The sequence below is a fragment of the Nyctereutes procyonoides genome, unplaced genomic scaffold, assembly GCF_905146905.1.
Source record: "Nyctereutes procyonoides isolate TBG_1078 unplaced genomic scaffold, NYPRO_anot_genome, whole genome shotgun sequence".
Taxonomy (NCBI): Eukaryota; Metazoa; Chordata; class Mammalia; order Carnivora; family Canidae; genus Nyctereutes; species Nyctereutes procyonoides.
Genome location: NW_026575042.1, coordinates 14,775,922 through 14,785,073, shown reverse-complemented (window position 1 = coordinate 14,785,073; position 9,152 = coordinate 14,775,922).

The following is a 9,152-nucleotide window of genomic DNA, read 5'->3' as shown; positions in this document are numbered from 1 at the left end:
TAATAGCATGGGATTGAACAAGGCTCAGGGAGAGAATGAATAATGAACCTACTACAATTGGGCCAAAGAAAGAAGAGTGGGCACTCGACACTTAAACCTGAAGATAGTAAAAGGAACCAATAAAAGAGGCTGAGAAGAGGGATCCCTGGGTGGCGCAGCGGTTTGGCGCCTGCCTTTGGCCCATGGTGCGATCCTGGAGACCCGGGATCGAATCCCACATCGGGCTCCCGGTGCATGGAGCCTGCTTCTCCCTCTGCCTATGTCTCTGCCTCTCTCTCTCTCTCTGTGACTATCATAAATAAATAAAAATTAAAAAAAAAAAGAGGTTGAGAAGAAATTGTTTGTAGCAACACAAAAAAATTACAGAAAATAAGAGAGTAATGAGTTTCAAGAGATAGAACAATACTAGTTAATACTGTTGTGGTGAGTTTGTATAGAAGCCAGATTACAAGTGGGCTGACCAGCAACTTTGAGAGGGAAATCTTACTTTTGTCAGAAATTTTTCCTTAAATTAGGAATGCTATCTCAACCATAAGCAGGTCTTAATGCAATGGAGTAGCATATTTAATGGAAAATAGTTTCCTAATTAATGCAGTAGCATATAAAAACAGAGATTTGTTTCCTCCATTAAAGTCCATTTATAATTTTTTAAACAAAATTTTATGGATTACTTTCAAACACTACATATGAAATAAAATCTGTCTTCAGGCTCTTACATACATAATATCTAATTCTCAAAACAATCATGAAGGTAGAAGTAGCAGATGAATTCACATTCTAACTCAGACTTTAAATTTGGCACCAAATTCTGTCATTCCTTCAGCTATATTACATCATATTGGTAATGGCTACAAAGTGGAATATCAACTATGTGTGAATATGTGTCCATGTCTGAGTATCTCGTGTGCCCATTTGATCTATGAGAATCACTTTGGAGATTATTGAAGGCAGACAAGAGCCTCTTGGCAGTAACTATCTTTTATTGCATCTGTTAAGCAGAAATTTAGGTAATCTAGTATCAAAGCGTGGCAAAACGTGTTTCTAGCTCTGTTTTAAGCCTTATTATGCTTTGCCTAAAGGTTTAAAAATATTATGTTCCAGGAAAACAGGATTTAATTGAAAGCTCTCTAATAAAATGAATTCAGTCAGAAGCAATTTGTAAAAGTTGTTGAGAGACTGTGGTGTTTGCATTTATAAGTGCCGAAATTCTGACAGAGTTTTGAGTAGAGAGCAAAGAGTAGGAGAGTCAAGAATAGGAAAAAGAATATTTCCACTTTCTTTCATAATAATTTTGTGGCTATGACATGCATTTTTTTATTATGAGCCACCACACAATGACAACAAATAGATATCTATATATGATTGTGTTCATCCTTCTCTGTATTTTGCTTTAGAATATCTATATATTATTTTTTAAAAATCCATTACAATTTCCTGAGTTCTTTTTTTTAATATTTATTTATTTATTTATTCATGATAGACGCACAGAGAGAGAGAGAGGCGCATAGACACAGGCAGAGGGAGAAGCAGGCTCCATGCGGGGAGGCCGCCGTGAGACTCGATCCTGGGTCTCCAGGATCGTGCCCTGGGCCAAAGGCAGGCGCTAAACCGATGAGCCACCCAGGGATCCCCAATTTCCTGAGTTCTACTTAAAAGAACAATTTCTTTCTATTTAGTCCTACATGTAAGTGTTCCTAAGAATATCTATGATAAAGAACCAGTATTTTAGTTTAAAAAAAAATTCTAGGAGTGCCTGGGAGGCTCAGTTGGTTAAACATTCAAAGGTTTCAGCTCAGGACATGATCTCAGGGGTGGGAGTTTGAGCCCTGCTGTGGGCTTCATGCTGGGTGTAGAGCCTGCCTGAGATTCTCTCTCTCTAGAAAACAAAACAAACAATTCTAGTCTATTGCAAACCAATATTTTCATAAAACATAAGAAAGACATAACTTGAAACAATAAAATAAAATGACATTCAAAATGAAATTCTAACCTTTTAATTATTACTAAATTCAACTGATATTAAATTACTGGCAGATTATTATAAAAGTTTTAACTGCTAGTTCTCAGATTTTGTATTTATATCATGGTAGTAATCAATAGCTCATTGACTGATACATGTCCCCAGGCCACACTTTGAGTAACCCTATGCTGCAACCTCATTTTTTATATATTTGACATGTTATATGACCCATTCCATTGTTTATATATATAGAAATAGACTTCATTTGTCACTTCTGCCTTTTTTTTAAAAGATTTTATTTATTTATTCATGAGAGACACACACACACACACAGAGAGAGAGAGAGAGGCAGAGACACAGGCAGAGGGAGAAGCAGACTCCAGCAGGGAGCCCAATGCGGGACTTGATCCCGAGTCTCCAGGATCACACCCTGAGCCAAAGGCAGATGTCCAACCGCTGAGCCACCCAGGCGTCCTGTCACTTCTGCCTTATTTCCTTCCTAACTGGGTTTAGGTAGGGACAAGTTTTGTAAAGACAAGACTCCAGGGAGCAGTCATCATCACAAGTAGACTCTCAAATTGGAGGTGGACAAGGTATAGAATTCAGTCAGTAGAAATAAAATGAGTAAAATGCAGGAATTTGGACAAAGTGTGGAAGTCAAGTGCTTTTTGAGAGACAACCAAAAAAAAAAAAAAAAGAAGAAGAAACTAGTAAAATAGTGGAATAATTTCTCTTCTTTGAACTCAGAACTGAGAAGAGCCAAGAACATGATTAGACTACGACCAGAGGGAGTTGTCTGTCCCATAAAAGGCTTCTACTAGACCATTATTCTCCAAATTGGGACACATGTAACACTGGTAGAAAGCAGCATGTCACCTGGTGATACACAGATAGGTATGTTTTTATTTTTATATTTTTGAATATTTGTAAGGTTAGAAAAAGCAAAGTAAGCATCAAAATTCTCATGTTATGGTATCACTGAAGATAAATCTAAGTAGTCAAAAGCCGTGAAGGAAAATAATAAAACTATTGTTATGGAAATATAAACTTGTAGAAATCAGTCAATGGGGGAACTTTGGACTCAGTATAATTTATGCTCTGACTCAAAATTCTATGTGTTTTCAGAAATTTGGAGCATAATACACTTCATGGGAGAACTCTGGGCTCTGGGAAAATGGGTAGAAATGCAGATGACAAAAAGTTGGTTTGATTACACCACTGTAAAAGAAATCACTTAAAATTAGTGACCTAAAACAGCCATTTTATTATGCTTATTGATCACAGTCATGTGATTGTGATTCACAATCATAGATTTCACCCATGAGCAACCAGAAAGGCTTCTCTCTGCTTTTCCATTAACTGGGCCCCAGCTGGGAAAGCACCTGGACTGAGGGAATCTGAAGACCAGGAACCACCAGAAGATATTGATAATTGTGAAATATACCCATTATGATTCAGTCCATGTCCAGAGTGGGGGTTGGGCCAGTGGTGGTCCAAGACCCATGTCAGTGCTGCTGATCACAGGACTATACCTTGGGTGCTAGGGCAGGAAGACTCAGTGCATTTTGCACTCTTCTTCATGAGAAGAATTTTAAATTAACCCTAATTATAATCAGCTTTATATATGTTTGTCTGCACATGAACTGCTTCAAATAATTGCTATCAGTCAGTTCAAATCAAATACATTTATGATCAAATAGAAACTATCTCCAGCTTTTCACTACAAACACAAAGGTTCACAATATCTGAGAGAGATTATAAGGAGATGCGAGATAAGTGAAATTAATGAGAAATGGCAAAATGACTATAGTGTTTACTGAATACTTGATTAGTTCATTTGAATTTATAGTTTTGAGTTTGCAACTCTAAGGTTCTGGAGCTATCTCTTATCCTTACACTCTGGCTGGCACGTTCTTAATCTCAAGTCAGAGACAAACTGAACATTCAGAGCAGCCAACCTCACACAAACACACACACAGACGCACGTTGAAGTTAAATTTACTCTGTGCCAGTAGCATCCCCAAGTGTGTGTGAAGAAACCATTCTAGACATTCCTATCAGAGTCCCAGCCCTTTACTAATTTCTGAGCTCTGAGCAGAAAGAAAAAGGCACCAGTATGTAATTAGAGAAATCTATGATTTACACGTTAACAAGCAAGGAAATACAACCCACAAAGGGGCGAATGAAATTGTGGCCAGCTAATAAGTGTCTGTACTTATTAGGGCTAAAGAAACAACCTATGAAACAAATCTAAGCCTTTCCCAAACAGTGTGGGGCAATTATATTTGGCAGAAGTTCCACAGGGAAAATGCAGCTTTAGCAACCCAAAGCACTGAGAAACGTGAGGAAGAGAGCAACTGAAGATACAAGTAAAACATTTTTCAGGTAGATCACAGACAAGGGGAAGGGTAATGGTGAGAGAAGGGAAACACTGAAGGCTGTGGGGAAAAGGAGAAAAACGAAATATGCCTTTTTAACCACAGCCTTCATTCTGGAAGATGATGGGAAAATTTAAATTTCAAAGTCATCCACAAGAACTTGGAGAATAACCTTGATGGAAAATTTCTAGCAAGACTACAGAGACCTTTAATGCCAAAAATCAAAAGAAGGAGATGAACAGTCCCTTGAAGAATTTATTCCTCTCCTGATGGTAACTTTGTTAAACCCTGACTCTTACTGAAATGATGAAACAAACACTATTTCTGCCTTTGAGAAGTTTCTGTAGAGTGGAAAGTCTACACTCACATATATGCACACACTCTGGCAGTCATGGATGCAAGTGCAGAAAAACTCTGGGTCTTTTTCTCATTGAGAGCTTTGGGTTGAGATCCCAGATACTCTACCTACTACAAAGGTGACCTTGAGCAAAATGTTTCACCGATTTGAACACTGGTTATTTATCTTTAAAATGGAAATGATAGCATGCATAAGTCAAGACTGTCGGGAGAATTAAATATGAGAACACCCAACTCATTCATATATAAATAAATAAATAAATAGATAGATAAATAAATAAATAAATAGAATTATATATATCTGTATATATATGCATATATATAAATTTCCATCTGAATTAAAACGTGCTGGCCTCAGGCCAAGGTTAGGGATGATGTCTGAGATATTTACAATGGTCTATCTGCTTTCCTCTCTAGCTCCCTTCCTCCCTTACTATCCCTCTCTTGTTTACAACATGATTGAGCACATCACAATAATGAATACAAATCCTGGCCTTGGTCAGCTCATAGTGAAATAGAAGAAACAGAATTATAAACCATTTCAGTGCAAGGTGATAAGTTCTGCAGCAAGGTGAGTCCAAGTTATTAGAGGAGAATCAAAGATGATTTTCTTAATTATGTGCATGAAAATGCAATGTTAAAACTGATGCTGGTAGAAGTAGTCAGAAAGAGCTTCTTGGAAGCAGCTACAATCAAGGTAAGTTTAAAACTTCCAAATAGACCTATTCCTATTCATTGTCTTATCCTCAGTTTCTAGCACGATGCCTTGTGTGTAGTTTGAGGTTAACAAATTTAAGAATGAATGGAGGAAGTGGAGGGCCGAGATAGGAGAATAGATTGAGCTGTCTAGTCCAATGGTTATTAATCATGGATAAGCATTACAATGAGCACAGGAAATTCTAACAACATACTTTTGAGATGGGGTCTAGGACAATACATTTCTTATAAATCTCCACAAACAATTCTCTTATGCATACTTGTATAAGAGTTACTACTCAAAACGGGGAATTGCATGTGTTCAGGCTCAGCAACACAAGATGGCTTGTCGCAGGCAAATAATTAAGAAGAAAAAACAAAAAATAGAATGAGAGGTTTCAGGTAGAGCTACTACCAGAGCTAAGCAAAAGGAGCTCTTCTCCACCGCTTATAAGGAAGAGTGGGACTTTTTCTTAAAGTTTTCACTTAAATTCCAATTAGTTAACACACAGCATATTAGTTTATGTGTACAATATAGTGATGCAACACTTTCAACAACACCCATTTGAGTGCACTCCTTAGTCCCCATCATCTATTTAACTCATCTCCGCAAGCACCTCCCCTCTGGTAACCATCAGTTTGTTCTTTATATTTAAGAGTCTGTTTCTTGGTTTGCTTTTCACTCTCTTTCTTTTCCTCATTGTTCATTTGTTTTGTTTCTTAAACTTCACATATGAGTGAAATTATATGGTATTTATTTATCTCTGACTGATTTATTTTGCTTAGCATAACACTTCCTAGTTCCATCACGTTGTTGCAAATGTATATGTATATACATGCATATGTATATATCTTCTTTATCCATTCATTGGTTAATGGATATTTGTGTTGTTTCCATAATTTGGCTATTGTAGATAATGCTGCTATGAAATCAGGGTGCATGTATTCTTTTGAATTAGTATTTTTTGTATTCTTTGGGTAATTACCTAGTAGTGCAATTACACAACATAGAGTAGCTCTATTTATAACTTTTTGAGAAACTTCTATACTGTGGAAGTTCCAGAGTTGGCTACACCAGTTTGCATTCCCAACAGTGCAGCAAATGTTCCTTTTTGTCTACATTCTCACCAACTTCTGTTGTTTCCTGTGTAACTGATTTTTGCTACTCTGAAGGTGTGAAGTGATGTCTCATTGTAGTTTTAATTTGTGTTTCCCTGATGATGAGTGATGTTGAGTGTCTTTTCATGTGTCTATTGGCCATCTCTATGTTTTATTTGGAAAGATGTCTATTCATGTCTTCTCGTTTTTGAATTGGATTATTTGTTTTTTTGGGTGTTGAGTTTTATAAGTTCTTTATGTATTTTGGATACTAAGGAAGGATGGGACTTTTTGAAAGATGATTATCTTAGTCTAGGTCCCTTGTCCTTCATCGCAAAACAGAATCTGTAGCAAAGTCTTATGGGCCATTTATTTGAAGCTGATTCTAGGAATCAAGAGCTAGGAACCAATAAAACTACAATAAAGAAGTGAAAAAAAGAGTGTGCTATTGAGTTGATAACCTCCATGGGCAACTCCACCTAACCAGACATGCTGAGGAGCATTTGAAACAACTTTTATACTTTCTCAGCACAGGAGCTCCAAGGAAAAACATTTCTCAGTTCTTATATCCCATTGGTTGAAGTTTGTTCTAGGGTGTTGTTAATTCCTCTGTATCTCTACACATGTGAACCAGAAAAATCTTGGGCAGAAAGCAAAATATGTGTAATACATACTTGGCTTGCGTTACTAGCAGAGCAAGGGAATTGACTTTCATCTGGAACTAAGCTAAAGACACAACTAGAGTCAGATGTGAGTTTGAGAGGATGGGAGTAGGAAGCATACCAGAGAAATCTGATATATTGAACTTTAAGATTCCTTTCAATAAACTATTTAAACTTATTCTACTTATTTGCAGCTACATTTAAGAGTATCACCCTCCAATCAAAGCATCTCACTTATTCCTCTGGTTGGTACACATTCCATTTAACCTATTAAAGAGTCTGATGTAATCATTGGCTGGGTCCTTTTTGAGTGTATAGATTTTAGCATAATTTTCTCCTTTCCATAACAGGTAAGCTTGCTTAAAACGTTCTTTATCAAGATTTTTAAAATTTATTTTGCCATCATATGGGCAACAAAAGAGAAAATAGATATTTTTGACATTGTAAATTTTTTAAAAAAATTTTGTGCAAAAGAAGACACTACCAACAGAGTAACAAGACAATCCACAGAATGGGAGAAAATATTTGCAAATTATTTACCTGGTGAGGGATAAATATCAAAAATATACAGAAAACTAAAACTCAACAAAAATAAAACAAACATGTGATTTGAAATGGTAAGGAGATGAACAGACATTTCTCCAAAGAAGATATACAGATGGCTAATAAGCAGGTGAAAATGTACTTAACATCACTAGTTAGGGAAAAGCAAATCAAAACTATGATAAGAGATAATGTCACAGTCAATAGGATGACTACCATAAAAAAAAAATAAAGAAAATAACAAATGTTGGCAAAGATGTAGAGATATTGGAACTCTGGTGCACTGTTGGTGCGAATGTAAAATGGTGTAGCCACTATGAAGACAGTATGGTATTTCCTCAAAAAATTGAAATTATCATCTAATCCAGAGTTCCATTTCTAAGCATATGCTCAAAATAATTGAAAGCGGTGTCTCAAAGATGTATGTGCATGTTCATAGCAGTATTATTCACAAGAGCTGAAACATGGAAGTAAGCCCAGCGTCCATCAACAAATGAGCGGATAGGCAAAATGTGATGTATACACGCAATGGAATATTAGTCAGAAAAGGAAGGAAATCCTGCCACATGTTATAACATGGATAAAACTCGAGGGCTTTATGCTAAGTGAAATGAGCCAGTCACAAAAAGAAAAATGCTATATGATTTCACTTATAAAGGTACTTAGAGTAGTCAAAAATCATAGAGACAGAAAGTAGATCTGTAGTTTCCAGGGGCTGGGAGTGGAGAATGGAGGATTATTGATTAATGGACATAGATTTCAGTTTTACATGAGGACAAGAGTATGGATGTGAATGGTGGTGACGGTTGCACAACTTTATAAATGTATTTAATATTACTGGACTATACACTTAAAAATGGTTAAGGGGGTAAATTTTAAGTTATGCTTTATGTTTTACCACAATAACACTCTTCTTAAAAAGTTGAAACTCGGTGAGAACAAGGATGGAGGAACAGCACATAATTGTTCCTTGTTCTCATAAAGTTGATCTAACAAACAAAAAGAAGGAAGGGAAAATGGAATAAATATGTTGATTGTTGAATGGCTAATATGTGGAAGTCAAAGGACATTGTTTAAATTTTATAAACCAAATGGTAGATTTTTAAATTCTCCTTTGTTTCTATAAGACCTTTAATTTATAAACTCGTTTCCTTCTTTCCCTTCCCCATCATGCCTCCAAGGGAGGACTCTCTCTATGTAGATAGCTCTCTCCCAGAAGCAGTGCTTTGCCCAGACTGATCTTTTTTAATCCTATGCCCCCTCAAATCCTTTCTATTTGATCCATTATATACTAGTTATGGGTTTCTGTATAACAAGTTACCCCAAACTTAATGGCTTAAAACAACAAGCATTTATTATATCACAGTTCCCGTGGGTCAGGAATTCAAGAGCGGCTTAACTGGGTTAATTTCAGGCTTCACTGCACTGGGAGGATCCTCTTCCAAGCTCATTCCCGTA